A 17,091-nucleotide genomic window follows, 5' to 3' on the forward strand; every position below is an offset into this window, starting at 1 on the left:
ATCTGTGGATGTTACCGCAATGTAGAAAATGTTGGAATCTTGGATGTCTTCTCTTGGTGTGAAAGGAATTTCTGTTTCTTTTAGCATGGAGCAACTGGTTTATTCAAATGTTATTTTTCCCCAAAGAGACAAAGTATTTAAATGTCAAAAAATGCTTCGCAAGCAATTAATGTTGGATACAAAATTCAGATCAAGGGAAAGCTGTCGCACCTTGTTTTTGTTCGCTTGTCAGCTTGGTATCCAAGATATTCATTCATTCATCTTCTACCGCTTATACGAACTACCTCGGGTCTCGGGAGCCTGTACCTATCTCAGGCGTCATTGGGCATCAAGGCAGGATACACCCTGGACAGAGTGCCAACCCATCGCAGGGCACACACACACACTCTCATTCACTCACACACTACGGACAATTTTCCAGAGATGCCAATCAACCTACCATGCATGTCTTTGGACCGGGGGAGGAAACCGGAGTACCCCCGAGGCACGGGGAGAACATGCAAACTCCACACACACAAGGCGGAGGCGGGAATCGAACCCCCAACCCTGGAGGTGTGAGGCGAACGTGCTAACCACTAAGCCACCGTGCCCCCAGTATCCAAGCTATCATATATTCAATATAAACTCCACAATATTCTTTTTTCTTTTTCAATTCTGGAACTGATCCACTTCTGAAATGCCAAGCCATGTTCTGCAACACAGAACTGATAATTGTTTTATCTTGACCTTTCATTTGTATGCTTTAAGTTGACCAATGGTGAGTCCACAAAGTGTGATGAGATTTTTACTCCATTTTTGGCTAAACTCCAACTCCTATTCAAACCCCTTTACTTGATTGTAGCCAGAAGGCATTTTGAGACATGATGACATATGATGTATCCATGAAGACGTATGACATATAAATACTAAAAATCCATGACAAATCAGGTTCTGTGAGATCGGAATTCATTTTGATCTATATTTTTCTTTACTTATTAATACTTTCATGTTTCACAAAAAAAAGCACTGTGAGCACTTTTACTACCAGTAAAACCATGAACCTTTTGTACTGTTGCCTTCATCCAATTAACTCATTTACAGGCTATTTCCAGCAATATGACTATTCAGTATAGATCAGAGAATAGATGTTAAAGAGGTATGTATGGCATGTCACTTGTGCATTGAGGTAGACTGATCCCTGCATGAATACTGAAAAAAACATCAACAGCTATGTTAACTGCTACTAATGATGTTGTATCTACTGGGACTTTTTTTGATAACATTCATTCCTTTCTCTTCAGATACATATCAAAGTATTCTTTGAAAAAGAATGAGTAAAATTGATGGTAATACTGTTGATTAAAGGTATCAAAATTACCCTAAAACCATGGAGAAATTCACGTTCCACATTAGAAAGGGCATGTCTGGTATGCCAGACATTGGATACCACATGTGATAAAGACTACTCTTACAGCACCAGAGCAGGCTGCAAGAATTAGAACCACATTGCATCTGAAACCATCTTTCCCAAGGCTCTCACAAATCCAGCCCAAATGTTAAACATGACATGCCATTACTGTTGTACTTCACTTCTTAGCGCATACAGTTGTCTTGAATTTTGAAATGTCTGAGGATCTCACGGAATGGCACCTCCCTTTGGCAGTAATGTCGATATATTGGTTGGGGGAAAAAAACGACTTGTACAAAAGATAAAGCAAGAAATGACTAATGTCTGATTCAATAGAAAGGGTGGACATATTCGTGTATAGAGTTTGTGGCTTTGTAGTGGAGCAATGGAAAACAATAGTAAGGGTACAAAAGTCTGAAAAACATATTTGTCCAGTAGTTGCTTATGACAGGAAGGAAATTAGGAAAACAAGGGAATTAATACAAGTCAAAATAAAATAAACAATCAAGCTTAAACTGGATTCCCAGGAATGGACTCATGTCGCAAGAAAATGGGAATATGTTTGTTTGATAACGGACTCTAATGGAATGAAAGGATATTTGTGCTATGCTTTGAACCCAGTGACCACTACTTGTTTACTTACACCAAATTGATATGATGTAGTGGTTTATTTATTTATTTATTTATTTATTTACCACGTTCCATTTTAAGTACCCAACAACACAACACAGTCATTTTGAGCTGTCTGGCACTGCAAGTAAAATCCACACTAATAAAGCACTTTAGTATCATTAGTATTTTAAGCACAACACTGTATGCTTTTATACGCTTAGGCTAGGTTAGTTTCAACTCCCACCACACCTGAATGAGAATAGCTTGAACGAGAGGCTCTTCTGTAAATAAACACTCCAATCAGCTAGAAATTCATCAATTGTAGCAACATCAAAAATCAATTTGTTTGAATAATATTGCTGTTTACTCTTGTATAATTTTGAGAACTACTTGTGATATGTGGACCAAGTGTTAAGTAGATCAATTGTTTGAGCTGAGATTAAGATAAACAAAATAATCCAAAATAAAGCATCAGATAAGCTTGGCCAGAGAGAAGAAGCTCCACTGTATTCATCATGACCTCATGACCTTTCCATTTGTTTGCCTGAAGACTATTATTTCGATGAGTCTGACCATATGTACACTTTATGGAGTCATCCTGTTCGCTACACGTAACCTGCCTAACAAATCTGACCTCATACGCTTTATGGCCAAAAGTATGTGGACAGATGACAACAGATCCGTATTCCTTCCCCAAATTTTTGACACAAAGCTTGAAGCATACAACTGTATAGAATGTCTTTGTATGTGTTAGAACTATTTTTCTTTACTTGAGCTAAAGGGCTATACTAGCATGACAATGCCACTGTGCTCAAAGTAAGATCCATAATGACATGGTTTATATAGTTTGGTGTAAAAGAGCTTGATTATTCTGCATAGGGTCCTGACTTTGAAACCACAGAAAACTTTTCAAAAAAATTGGAACAGACCTTCTTATCTGATATCAGTGCACAAGATCATTTAAACTCTTTTGCCTAAGTGGGCATAAATCCCCACTACAACATTTGAATCTACTGCAAAGTCTTCCAAGGCTTTATGGAAGGCTTTAGGGTATAGCTAAAAATAAAGACCAGTATATAAGATTAATGGTCATAGCTTTGGAATCGGATGGTCAGTAATGGGTGTGATCAAGTGTCCATACACTTTTGACCTTATTGTGAATCATCTCATCTGTGCTTTTTCTAGACAGATGGCACAGACCTTTGTGGTGCCTGCAAACTTCAGTTTTGTCTCCCTCATTAGCATTGCTAGCCTTTCTCTTGTTACAATTGCTATCTATACCTTACTGTGCTGTTTGCTAATAAATCAGTGGACTGTTGTTGATATTTTTCTAGTAAGAAGTTGCAATATTGCAATTAATGTGATATGCACTCATCTCTGGGAAGCTGTTCAATGTGTAAATCCATGTTGTAAAATCTGCCAGGATCACTCCATGGGCCTGTTGTCCAAAGAGAACTAAAGAGAGGATAGCACACGTTACATTATCGAGAAACCAGTTTTGCGACAGTTTTATGTCACCACAACTAGTTTTGGTTGTGACTTGAAAAGGTTTTCTCAATTATGCAAGTCGAAGACATGAAGAAACCTTCAGCCCTTTAGCTTGTTCTTGAGAACTCCAATTTACTTGAGGGTCTTGGGAAGCATGAAGATTATGGGCAGACAATGACAGCAATCCGATTTTAATGTGAAACCATTGTTCATTGGTAACAACTATGACAGATGGGTTACAAAAACCTGTACAGATGTTGGCTCCTAACTTTCTCTGGGCTCAAGGCATCTTTGATATCAGACACCAACAAGGTTATCATTATGAAACAAGAAGTTCATTCTCTCTTGGACAGGTAATCCCAATAGTTCACAACAAAGACTCCACATACTTTTTTGTTTAAAAGGGTCATGTTTTCAGGTCTTGTTTTGAGAGTGCTATACTGGTTTCAAATTACCTTTGCCATATGCTCTTACATATGTCTCTATGTTCCCATTACCCCATATCACATGCAGATGCTTTTTTAACGTTTACCTTCCAAGGACAGATATCGAATGTCTGTACGACCAGTAAGGGAAACCTTTCTCTAGTGGCACTATTGTTTTTAAGTTGTATATGAGTTCTACTGTCTTCCCTAAAGCTGTATTGTTTTCATTCACTAATGAAAACTGGTACCAAACATATAGAATGCTAACCACCCTGTCACCCCAGTGTGTGTCAGGCATTAATGCACTTGCCAATTGGATTTGGTCAGGTCACTATTTGCAGTGTCTTCTGCTGAGGACATAGGTATGCACCAAAGACACCACTATAACTGGATGGTGTGAGTTCAGAACACATCTGTGAGATCATAACACTCTGTACACCCTACAGTACCATTTTGTTTGAACTGCAGTCATCCATCTGTCACTGAGGAAGTACACAGACACAAAGAAAAACATATCAGGGCAGCTGCCACCATACAAGGAGTGTCTCTTTATGGTTGTTACTTAGATGTGAAACATGTGTTGCTGCTATCTGAGTATCACCATGCACTTTCTCCAGGTTCTAAAAGGTTAACATTGTTCCTTCCATTGATAAAAATACAGAGTAGGTCATCTTCAACTACCTTTCCAGTTGATATTCTGGCATCATTTCTCACTGTTGCTGGAGGATAGTACGGGTGAAATAGAATACTTGTTTGTATTCAACTGTGGCTAAATGAACCGTGTATAACAGCCAGGGTTCCTTGTCATTCAGAACCAGTACTGACCCAGAAGAGCCTGCCAAGAAGGTCCAAGGGAGTGATGGCTGTATGGAAGTGGTATTTATTTAGATAATATTATTTATGTATATTTATTTATATGTATATACATAATTTTTTTTCACATATATTTTCATATTTTCATACTCTATTTAGTTTTTATATAGTTTATACTTTTTATTTATCTATCTCCTTTTGGGTTTATTTTTTATCCCTAATTGCATTTCTTTTATGCTTAAATACCGGAAAGACGCAAAAAGCATTTCACTGCATGTTGTACCCAGTATGTATGTGTATGTGACAAATAAAAGTTTATTGTATTTGATTTGATTTGACATAACATACAATATGTCACTGTGTGTATTTAATAGTACATCTTGGCATACATGTAAAATGCTCACAAGAAGTTAATACATCCAGGTCATTTTCACCATCCCTGGTGGTTATCCAGGGTTCATAGAACCACAGTATCATATAATACAGTATAAAACACATATTTCTTCCCTCTAAATACCGCCAAAAAACTTAAAATCAGGGCAGAAATCATCACCAAGGTGATGAAAGGTGATGAGGTGATAAAATGTTGCCTGCTGGACATTTTAAATTGTGTACTAAAATTGGAATGGAAATAAAAATAAAATAGTCTTAATATGAATAGAGCTTAAAAATTAAATACACACTCTACCTCTCAACTATATACTAAATAACTATTTATGGCTATATCTAGATAAAATATTTGAAATGTTTGGTTGGTCCAAAAAAAAATAAAATAAAATCCTGCTTTTAAGTTTAAACTTAATTTGAATGAAAAAATGACCAAAACCTCTGTAACCCAAAGTGACACAACTACAAAGCATAAAAAAAGATCTTAAAAAAGAAAGCATGAATATATTATGTACGACCATCAATAAGAGCAGTGTATAGCACTTTTATTTTATTGCCTGGACTTGCATCTAATTAAGGGTGGGACAATGTTGTGTTAACATGCTATAAATATTAATAATTGAAAGCAATGAGGAGTATGGCCATAATTGAATTGAAACCTCTTGGACACTCCCAAGCCGCTCCCATGCAGTTTTAATAAAATCCAAACCACGGTCATGGTGGGAATGTGTCAGGTAAAACTTCTACACTGGCTAGGTCTCAGAACCTCAATCTTCAAAATACAGCCTGGCAGTAAAACAGGGTGGAACAGACACATTCTTAAAGACTGAGTGTTTCTGTGGATTTACATCCCATAATACAGATTTTTGCTTTAGATGTTAGAGCAAGGTCTTTTCCCCCAGGCTTGACTCTGAAGTATTTCACAGGGAAGAAGGAGTTCTTCTTGGTGAAACTGGGTTCAGTGAATGATTTGAGGGAAATAGAGTTTGACATTGAAGTTGTTGTACACATGAGATTTCTGGTGGTGTGGCATGCATGGTCCCAAGAATTAAGAGCATGTTCCTCTGGTTCCCTTGTTCTTTTTTCCATTTTACCAGTAAACAAATTTAGAGTTTAAAACTAAAAACAAAAGGATTATGTAATGTGCTAAAAACTGTATTTTGTTCACATGGATCATTTTAAAAGCATCTAACATTACAAAACAAATGGAATAAATGACTCATGGTAATATCAAACAGGAGCCGTGCACATTTAGTGAAGCGCCAACTAGTAATTGGTATATAACCACCTCTTTTGTGACAGTAACCATGGGTTACGTACTGTAGAGTATATGACGATATGTGTCCTAAAGCAATAAAAGTCAGCACTGCACTCCGGTGTGTATTTATTTTTGGCTAATATGAAGACATTGGGAGACAATAGGGGGGCACGGTGGCTTAGTGGTTAGCACGTTTGCCTCACACTTCCAGGATTGGGGGTTCGATTCCCGCCTCCACCTTGTGTGTGTGTGGAGTTTGCATGTTCTCCCCGTGCCTCGGGGGTTTCCTCCGGGTACTCCGGTTTCCTCCCCCGGTCCAAAGACATGCATGGTAGGTTGATTGGCATCTCTGGAAAAATTGTCTGTAGTGTGTGATTGCGTGAGTGAATGAGAGTGTGTGTGTGCCCTGCGATGGGTTGGCAGGGTGTATCCTGCCTTGATGCCCGATGACACCTGAGATAGGCACAGGCTCCCCGTGACCTGAGGTAGTTCGGATAAGCGGTAGTAAATGAGTGAGTGAGTGAGTGGGAGACAATATGAAAAACAAAGGATATATATAGTCTGACATCTTTATGTATCTTGACCAGGTAACTTATACTCATATCATGCCAAGACTGAGGTGTCTACTTTTCAGCTAAGCTTCAGTTCCTCACAGTCCAGAAAGTAGTCTTCAAAAAACAGCCGCAAAATATCAGGGATCCAACAGTACATTTTGTAAATATAATCAAATTTGTTTTGTTTGTTTATTTCCATTGTGAGTTAGTAATTCTATACAGTTCGCATACAGTGCAAATTCAATAACATCTTAAGCAGATGGAAGTAGTGGAAGCAAAATCTTCATTAGGTATGGTTTGTTTTTGAGGGAGCTATATACTGTAGAACAGCTGCGGAAAATGATATGAAATAAACAAAGAAACGTATTAAAATTACATTTTCTTAATTTTCAGCTTGTAATTACCATTATATGGGATGTACAACAAAGAACACTGAAGAGAACTCATGAGAAAGGAAACCCCACATTAAGAAGGAAGGAAGACTCAAATTGCTCTAAGACTTGTGAAAAAATGTCTGTAAATTTCAAACAGGGAACATGGGGAACAAAATCACAACTGATAAGCAATCTCTGACGTCTGCTGAAAGGATGCATTATGGCCACACAGGTTGGGACCCAAAGGAGGAGACATTGAAAGGCATTGGGGGAGAACCAATGACAATGTTCATGCAGAAGCTAGTTGAGAGTGTTGCAATGTTTGTATCCACACTGATGCTAATCTACCAGTCACTCACAACATCCCGTCTAGATGATAATATTTACTCAAGTTCACATGCGATTGTGCAATAAGGCAGAGCAAGACATTCTGAATTTCCTAAATGCATTACTGATTGCTGAAAGTCTGTGCTTTGAATTGTTTGTTAAATGTTATATAAAGGTAAGCAAGAGTCACAACTGATGTAAACACCATCATCGCAATTAGGAGGAAATTAGAATTAGGAAGTCAAAAAAAACTTGAAAACAGAATCAGGAATAACTAAATGATCTTTTGGATCAAGATAAAATCCTAGACCCTTAAATAGCCAACTCAGTTTAACATACAAGTTAAAGTCTCACTTGGGGTCACTTGAGATATATAGTCATTATCCTACAGTTCCACAGTATGTTTCTTTCACGTGTTCCTGTTGAAGGTCACCAAATTAGGATCTGCTTATTAGATTTGACATAGGTTTTCAGGTCAGATATCCTTCAAACCCCCCAAATTTTACACATGCTTGGGACCGGTGCTGAGAGAGCACTGACTTGTGCTGCCTCCAGTGTCTAGTTCTGCCTTAGAGTTAAAAACGGGCTGCAGGAGTAAGAGCATGGGATTCTTATGACTCCAAATGACTCCAAATTCACATCTAAAATATAAAACATACTGCCTGTCCAACGCGACAGTACACTGGATTTCACAATGCCATATGCTCCACAGCAGCCCTGGCTCTGCCTGTTCATTGTCACTTGCACCTGTGTCTTAACTAGATAATCACTGTCTGTCTATAAATAATCCTTCATTTCTTTTGTCTGCTTTGAAGTCCTACTTGTGTTTACTTGAATTTCCTAGCCAGTACATTGTTTCACAAGTTTTCCTTGATGTAGTGTTTGTTCTGGGTTTTGGGTTTTCATGTGGTCTGGTTAAGATTAGTGATTTGCCTGTGATTGCTCTGTCATCCTGTGTTTTGTTCCAACCTTCCAATACTGACCACAACTAATGAAACAGTCTCAATAAAGCTATGTCGCAATTGCATCCTGCTTGCTGTCACTTCTTCCTGTTCCAGATTCATCACTCTTGGTATTTGTTAAGAATGTTGAGAAATTTGCAGTATTTAAAGCATTTCTTTGTTTTCTGGTAAAAAATATAAGTTAATAATCTGTATAATTAATATCTGAAGCAATGTAGTCAAGATTTTATATACTGTATATATTGTATATTTTATAAACAACTGTATAAAAAAATCTAAACTTTAGATAACTTTAAGTGTATGTACCCTTATATGATATAGATATAAACATCACCATCAAGTTGTAGACAAAAACTTCCATAACAATGCACAAGCAATGTTAACAGGATATTTTATTTTTTATGTATTTTTGTATTTTTTGTGGTATATATTACAGATTTAGGGTCAAATGTACACATGAGGTGGTTGTAAGGATTCATTTGGTTGCTAGGTTTGATTAGGTTTCTTAAGTTAATCAGAAGTAGACTTATAACAAATGTCATCTTGAGGTTTTGTTTGTACTAAGCTGCCTGATGTTGTCAGGAAGTATGCCTGAAATATTCCAACTTTGGCTATGTTTGTTCTTTTCACTTTTCTTCATGTCCTCAAAGCCCTCTTTTATCTCCCATTAACTTCACTGTTCATTATCTTCTTTCCTGTCTGCCTCTCTGTCCACAATCTCTTTCTAGAGTTATTGTCTCTTCCTTTTGAGACCAAAATCTTTAAATACCCTGTAGCACATTTCTACCTCAGTGCTTCTAGCCATACTTAAATGAGATGTGTGCAGAAACATGACCAAACTTAGCCATATAGCTGAATTAAAAAAGCATGTAATTCTTAGATTTATTACCTAAATTCTGCTTTAATCTGAGTGACTTGAACAATGATAGGGCTTTGTTGTCTGTACTTAAGGTACTGTCCACACTGGCTTCTGACCTTTTTAAATAAAACTATGTTTTGTACAATGCTCTCATATCCTGGAACATGACATTTCCAAACACAATTTTTTTGTGAGACAACACCTTACACTTTTTCTCATTTTTCAAACTTTTATGGCAACCTGGTCTTGCTCAGACGCAGCAATAACCAACTTAATGTCCAAATTTGTTAGGTGTTATGTGAGATAACAGGGTGGATATTCTGACATAAAGTTAGCCATTACATGTTGTGGGCCAGACCAGACTAGCAAAAACATTTTATATATATATATATATATATATATATATATATATATATATATATATATATATTGCTACACACATTCATCTGGAAAAGTAAACTTATTTTGAGGGGAAATGCATGCAGAGGCTTGTTCAAAGAGTCGGAGGACACATGGGTTGTCTGGTGAGAGCAGGGCTATCAGCAACATTGTGTGCATAGTCTGTAGTGTAGTTAGTATATATTCCAAATGAACTGAATCATCTATATGTGGATGTAAAATCCCCAGGTGTGAGCACACAGTGGTGTCTTGATTGGTTATGGCTTTGGGTTAGCGAATGGAAGTTCAGGGGTTCAAGCGCTAGCAAGCTGCCACTGTTGGGCCCTTGAGCAAGGCCCTTAACTGTCCCTGGTCCTAAGGCACTGTATCATAGCTGACCCTTTGCTCTAACCCTAATGTCTGACCCTAATGTAGGGAAGTGGTAGCTCAGTGGTTAAGGTGTTGGACTACTGATTGGAAGGTCATGAGTTCAAATCCCAGGTCCACTATGCTGCCACTGAGCAAGGCCCTTAACCCTCCAATGGATAAGGGTGTCTGCTAAATGGCAGAAATGTAAATGTAATTTTCTAAGCTAGGATATGTGAAGAAAAGCGTTTCACTGTACTTTAATGTACAGTATATGTGACAAATGAAGCCTTCTTAAAAAAACATAAACCGATCAGGACAGGAGACATCTACAGTCCCTGACAAAAGTCTTGTCGCTTGTGTACAAATTGACCTGAAGTGCCGCTGAAATATACTGTACTTCTAATCAAGATTTTTTTTTTTACAAGAAATGGATCATTTTAATCCCAACAGCTTTTGTAATAATGTTTCAGTGCAAAACGAAACTGTCAGAAAGTATTCTAATATTCACAGCTTGGTAAAGCCCATTGAGTCAATATTTGCAAAGACATAAGTGTTGTCGCCTTGTCATATGAGCTTCACCTGTGACTAATAATGTTGGTGTTGGTGACTAATAATAATAAGGTGTGTATAAAAAGAACCCCAGTACACCAGACCTTCACATCAACTGCAACTAGACCTCTGCAAACATGCCTAAGATTCACCCTGAGACTAAAGTTTTGATTATCAAGAGGCTGAAGACCAGATCCACTGCTGATGTGGCAGACACCTTCAATGTGTCTCAGCGTCAAGTACAGAGTCTTGCTCGAGAGGACCGTTTGTTGGCTCAAAAATCCAAGGCCAGCCCATTTTCCACTGCAGCAGAGCTCCACGAGACCTGGTCACCTGAAGTCCCTGTGTCAACCAGAACAGTTTGTCGGATTCTGTCTCGAAATGGCCTCCATGGTGGAATCAGTGCCCAGAAGCCAGCACTAAACAAAAGACAATTGAAAAACCACGTGGCATTTGCCAAGTCCCACGGCCTACTAAAAGGATGGATGCTGGAAAAGTGGCAGAAGGTGGATTTTTCAGATGAATCTTCTGTTGAATTACCCCACAGTCGCCGCAAATATTGCAGGATATTACATCAAAGTTCCTCAAGGCGAAAAAGATCAAGATGCTCCAGGATTGGCCAGCCCAGTCACCAGACATGAACATCATTGAGCATATGTGGGGTAGGATGAAAGAGGAAGCGTGGAAGACGAAACCAAAGAATATTGATGAACTCTGGGATGCATGCAAGACTGCTTTCTTTGCTATTCCTGATGACTTCATCAATAAATTGTATGAATCCTTGCCAAACCGCATGGATGCAGTCCTTCAAGCTCATGGAAGTCATACAAGATATTAAATTTGGATCTCACAGCACCACTACTTAATTTGCTGACATATTTTTGTATTTGCCTTAAATTTGTTCAATTTCTGTATAGGTGACAAAACTTTTGTCTTGCCAAAATTTCACCTTTCTGTCTTGATTAAATGATAAATCTTTTTTCAGTGAAACTAATTTATTTCAGTGCATTAAACATCATTTGGGAGGGTTTTATCTTTTCATATGAGATATTTCTAACACCAATTGATTAATTAAAAGTCAGGTTAATAGCAGGTGTTTCTACAAAATAGATAAGCGACAAGACTTTTGTCAGGGACTGTATCTGCTTCCAGAACTTGTTCTCCAAGCTTATATGTGCTTACAGTATCGTTTGCCTCTTGTTGGTGAACATAAATTATTGACTGCGTTTTTGCTGGTCTGCACTAATACAGGTGATCCTGTGTGGGTTCCTTTCAAGTTTCTCCACACACCCTCTCATGCCGCCGTTTGTTACGATCTCCATTTTTGCACGTAGAACACCTAAGAGCATACTTCAAAGGAGAAGATGTGTTCTGAACTAAAGCCTCAGGGTGCAAGAACATTGCTCCTGTCACTAATACTGATACATGCCTTTGCAATATAGCTGGAAGTTGTCAAGCATTCCACTAACACTAAAATGGACTGAGGTACAACACACAGTTTTACTACTGGTCACTGTTGTCAACATGTGATTTGTGGTCATTTGCAATTTTCTTACTGCATTCATAATCAAGACGGTTCTATCTTCTGTCAAAAATTCTTGCCGGCCCTTAAGTCAAGCTTCATACCTGCACAGTCTGAATGATGAATGACACTTCTAATGGTTAACATTTAATCCTAGAGTTTCCACATGCGAGATCAGCAGCCCCGTCTGCTTTGTCACAGTTGTGCAAATAGTGATCTGGGTTTTCTTCTTCTTCCAGTGGACTGATCAATAGCCATACATGCTGCTAGCTTCGCATATTTCATATCCAGCATCAATCAATCTCAGCTTGGCAGAACAAACAGCTCACCAAGAGGTTTCAACAATTCACAAGATTTGGGGCTTTATGGAAATATTTGATGTTCCTTTGCTTTCTCTTATGCTTAAAAATTGTTTCGTTCTCTTTATGCTGATTCTTTGAGCTTTGAGTGAATACGGTATCGGGGTGTTCTGACTGAATGTACATAAGGAGATAGATAATTGTTACTTATTTTCATCTAAAGATCCTTTTATCATACTATGAGCTAAGCCTAAGCCTCTCTGGAGATGCTGCTGCATAAATGACCTTAAAATTTGCTACATATTCAGTTAGGTAGGAAGAACTTCTGCAAATAAAATTAATCTGCTGTAAAGATCCTGTCTCCAGACTTATTCTTCCACCCTTTTGCATTATTACGCCCCGCGTCTAAGGGAAATCGGAACCTCCAAGAGGGTGTAACAAAGGAATAGAGTTGAGGTAGTGGACTCCCAGTTTCAAATCACTCCGGTCGATAATCAAACACATTCACCGAACTAATTAAAGAATAGGATTAAATTTATTAAGAATACATATAACAAGTGAAAGGGAGCATCTCTTTGGGGTGTCCAAAGGCTAAAATAACAAACAAAACAACTCTTGAAAGCAAAAGGAGAAAGGTGTTAAATAACCTAAGTGGACATAAAATAAAATACATTTAACTTCCCTAACTCCCTAACAAAAAACCAACAAGTACAAACCAAGATATCAAAATAAATAGGCTGGACACCCCTACGCTCCACGTGCATGAGGAGTCACTTTAAGAACAAAAGAACATGGTCAACAGGTTGTTCAAGAGACACATTTCACTAAAAGTTGGCAAGTTTGATCATCGCCCGGAGGAGGAATCCCGGAGCTCCCTACCCAAACGCGGCCGAACCAAAAATGAGCTCCACGTTGAACGCCGGAAGTGCCCTTATAAAGACCATGCCTCTTCTGAACCGCCAATAGAGAGAGGGGAAATCATCATTGGACAACCTATTAGAACATGACAGAACAAAAGAGAAAAGAAAACAAACACATACCAAATACAAGAACGTAGGTCGTAACATGCATATAAATTACTTTTTTTTCGTGAAAAGCAATAGATTCTTAAGTTAATAGGACTAGTTATCCTGCATGAATACTACCCACCTAGCTATATGACACCTCAAACAAATGGCTCATGATCATGGGAAAATAAATCACCTGATGCTCTGCAACAGTCATAAAATTCCAAAAAGTGGAAAATATTCTCATGTAATTTATGTATTTGGTTATCTAAAGTACTTTATTAGATATACATAGCAAGTATGGTTTTAAAAACACACATTCAATGCATCAAATGGCTCTGTGCCACATTATCTACGTACGTACTACGTAAACTTCCATCCCAGAGATATAAACATTTAAAGTGATGGAATGCAATTCCACATCCATGATGAACAGTCTTTAACAAACATCTAAATAATGTACTTTTCACAAGATAAGTTTTTATAAAAAACCTCGCGTTTACATTTAGCAGTTGTGTTTGTAATAGATTGTTGGTTTTAAGTATTTAGAGTTCTTTTATTACAGACTATACACTACAGACTAGATGTACTAAAATAATATTTGTGAAGATTCTGTTAAAATTCCTTACTAAAAATGACTGGAAAATTGTATTTTATTTTATTTGTATTCATATACAGTCCGACAACTGCATTGATTAGGAGGTTGTTGTCCTCAAAGACCACATAGCATGGCAGATTGGAGACACCAGTTACCTTTTAATTGGTAACCATTAGAGATTTCTTTATTATTATAAATAGGAAACATTGATTAATGATTAATCTCTGGAAAATTGTCCGTAGTGTGTGAGTGAATGAGAGTGTGTGTGTGTGCCCTGTGATGGGTTGGCACGCCGTCCAGGGTGTATCCTGCCTTGATGCCCGATGACGCCTGAGATAGGCACAGGCTCCCCGTGACCCGAGGTAGTTCGGATAAGCGGTAAAAAATGAGTGAGAGAGAGAGAGTGAGTGATTAACAATTATAGTTTTTCTCACAGTGACGTTTGTTACCAATTTTGACTGAACAGATGAGACATCTGTTTTATTCTCTTTTGCAGCAGAGAATAAACACACACTTCTCTGTCTAAACATCTTTAAACATTGTTTTTGACACTTTTTTAATCAAGAAATTTTTTGTCACTTCACTGATCAGACTGCGGCGAGAAAATGAATTTAAAAAATCTTTGCAATTATGGGAAAACTGAATGACTGCCATTTTTTTCATACTTTGCTCATTTCTGCTACAGCATATTTGAGTGCTCAGTTCTATTTTACTGAAAAACATCCAGACTGCGGTCCACCGTTTCACGACCCCTGCTCTAGACCAAACCAGCATTAGGCTCTAGTCTTTCAGGTTATAAATCCTGACATTCCTTTCAGATGCATTACAAAATGTAATGTAAAAGTTTTTTGTTCTTCATGGATCATTAACCATGGGCCCTATTCATATTATTTTCTTGTTCAATCAGGAGCCACCTCCAGCTTAGTCTTTTTAAAAAGAAAATGTTGAATAGAAAAGTTGAAAGTCTCAACCAGTGTACAGGCCCACATATGTCCATAACACCATGGAATGACACTTTCCATGTCAATAGAATTTTTCTTCACATCTTGAAATGGAAAACTGAATGGGAAAAATGGCTTTCATTCATTAAGGCTTAGCTGATCAGGTGACGAATTGCAATAAATGTTGAGAAATGTACATTTAGGATTAGTGATAAAATGAAGATTCTGTTTTTTGGTGTGACTCAAACGTTTGAGTAAAGAGCAGTTACTAAAAAAAACAATATTTGTTTCATTTCTACTATGTGGTACTTATGGTGTCCGATAACCAATCACAATGCAGCTTAGCTTAAAAGGAAAGCGAATTGTATACATTTCACATTTGCTTATTGTTCCTGGGATCGTCTCTGGATCAACCAGGATAAATTGGTTACGGAATATGATTGAATAATATGTTTAGATTAATTCTGAATTTCATTTATTTTAACAATGACAACAAAGGCTTTCTGTATGCCTCTCGTGTTACTGTTCAATCTGTTATCTCTGGCTTCTGGCCTCTTTAATTAATAATCTGCTCTACAATACTTCGTTTCATTACAGACCACCAAAGCGATTTCTTTCCTTCCTTTACAAAGTCAGCACCTTGTGACTGTGACTCCATGTGGCTACCCTACACGCTCGTCTATGTTTCCTTTCATATTATGCTAAGTAATTGAGGTAAAATAAATAAAGACACCATGTGTTTATTCTACACCAGTGCATAGATTGAGATGATGCAAATATTCATCAAAATGATTGATTTTTTCAATGTATACCTTAACATCATGGCTTTTATTATCATTTGAGTAAGGCATGAAGTTTGAGTAAGAATTAAAAGCTTGTACTATGCTACAAATTTCAGAACACCCATTATTCAGAAATATCCCTTCTAATTGCTTGATATGACTATGTAATTATTTTACATTTTACACTTGTTCTCAAAAAAAAAAAAAAAAAAAAAAAACAGTTCAGTGATTTTAAATGCACAAGCTCGACGGTTCTGCTGGTAAAATAACCACAAAAAAAGGGGGTCATTTTTTATTTGACAAAGCCGTTAAACATGAAATGATCCCAGCAGCAGTTATGCAGCGTTAACTTGAGACATTCCAAACATTTCTCTAGTGTACAGCTCGGGAATTACCATGCTGAAGAAATATTTTCTCACTAAGACCTCATACTGTCTGTCAAATTTTTCAAGCATTGTTCCAGATGCTGGCTTTCCACTGTGCTGAAACTTAGCATACCTTAAGCTAAGAAGATTGTTACTGAGTCAGGTAATGTTCACATCACACTGTCTGTGCTGTATTTGGCACATATAGAACATTAATTTGATGCATTTCTATACTTGCTAAGGCTGTCGGCTGACTTTGGGCAAAGGATGATGAACAATATTAGTGTGAATATGTTTTAAGTGGTGCGTCAGGTTCAGCATTTTGTCATTTTTGCTGTCTCCTCATAATATTTCTACTTGACACACAACTAAATGTATTTTAGACTAAGACGATTTCAGTCATTTATCATACTTGGAAAAGAATTAAACCTTATTGCTAGTGTAGCTGCATTAGCTCTACAATTACGGCATTTGGAAGATGCTTTTATCCAGAGCGATTTACATTTATCTCAATTATACAGCTGAGCAATTGAGGGTTAAGGGCCTTGCTCAGGAGCCCAGCAGTGACAGTTTGGTGGACCTGGGATTTGAACTCACGACCTTCCGATCAGTAGCCCAACACCTTAACCACTTACTGTACATCCCACAATTAGCATTAGCATTTTTAAAGATATTAAAAAATAGATTTGCACTAGTTTGAGAGAAAAGTGTTTAAACAATGGGTAAACCTTTTTTTAAATAGCTCTGTCTTACAAACAGAAAAAGTATTAAATTTAATTGATATGCATTGTCATGCCACGTGGCTACAACTCCTAAAGTTTCATACTATAACATA

This window comes from Tachysurus vachellii, chromosome 12, assembly GCF_030014155.1.
Source record: "Tachysurus vachellii isolate PV-2020 chromosome 12, HZAU_Pvac_v1, whole genome shotgun sequence".
NCBI classification, from domain to species: domain Eukaryota; kingdom Metazoa; phylum Chordata; class Actinopteri; order Siluriformes; family Bagridae; genus Tachysurus; species Tachysurus vachellii.